The following is a 1179-nucleotide window of genomic DNA, read 5'->3' as shown; positions in this document are numbered from 1 at the left end:
TATTGATATTACAACCTCGCATGAAAGACATGTATAATTCTTTAAGTATTTAATAGAAATTTGACATGTGCTATTTAAAAATATATATTAATGATAAAAAAAATATCTCACTTCGAGTGATTAAAAAAATATTTTGATGTCTATATTAATTAACATAATTTTATATAAACTCTTTTAAATATGCATGTTAATTAATGTATATCAATATCAACTTCATATATATTTATATAGAGAGAAAGTAAAAAAGATTTATATGTTTTAATATTGACCATAAATAAAATATTTCAATGCCTCCCTTAAACAAAATATATTTTGATATCAATTATATATATATATATATATATATATATATATATATAGAGAGAGAGAGAGAGAGAGAGAGAGAGATTCAAATTAAAGTATTTCAATATCTTAGAATAAGAGCTATATGTCATTCTTTCAATTCTTAATATTATGTTGATATGTGACATTTAAAAAATACTAATAATAAATTTTTTAATATGGATCATAAATAAAATATTTCAATATGGATGATTCAGTGAAATATTTCAATATTATATTTAGAGAGAGATATATACTTCCAATATGAAGGAGACATGTATCTAAAAACATATTGATAACAACGAAACATTTTATTGTGGACAATGTGAGTTATAAATATAATAATTTAATGTCAATTATGTATTTTTTATATAAAACAATTGAAATTAAAATATTTAGATGATTTTGTTAAGTAAAATATCCTAATCTCAACTATGTATATATCATATAAAGTAATTATTATTAATACTAGCAATTGCCCCTAAAGGTGCAAAGATACACCGAAGGAATAGAACATGCCTATGATGTTACTGCAAAAATATTGCAGCAAAGGAAAGATAACAACCTAAAGGGTGGAGGATGGAAGGGAGGAAATGTGTTCAAGCTTGCAACAGTCCCACACATGTGTCAATGGCTGTACATATTATATCCAATTTATAACATAAAGGGTAATGAGGAGAAACGCTAGTCTTTAGATATCTAATTAGTCTATAGGGCCTTGGATACACAGTGATTGGGTGGGTTGTTAAGGCACTGATCCTAGATGCTAAGTTATTGGTTCAATTCCCTACTTTATTCAGGTGTTATTCTTGGACATGACCATGATTTAGCCTCAACAAGTTACAACCAAAATTACCA

Source organism: Pinus tabuliformis, chromosome J (assembly GCF_031772625.1).
Source record: "Pinus tabuliformis cultivar Carrire ecotype Pingquan chromosome J, CPIR1, whole genome shotgun sequence".
Taxonomy (NCBI): Eukaryota; Viridiplantae; Streptophyta; class Pinopsida; order Pinales; family Pinaceae; genus Pinus; species Pinus tabuliformis.
The sequence above is the reverse complement of the archived record's forward strand: the minus strand, read 5'-3'. Positions refer to the sequence as shown.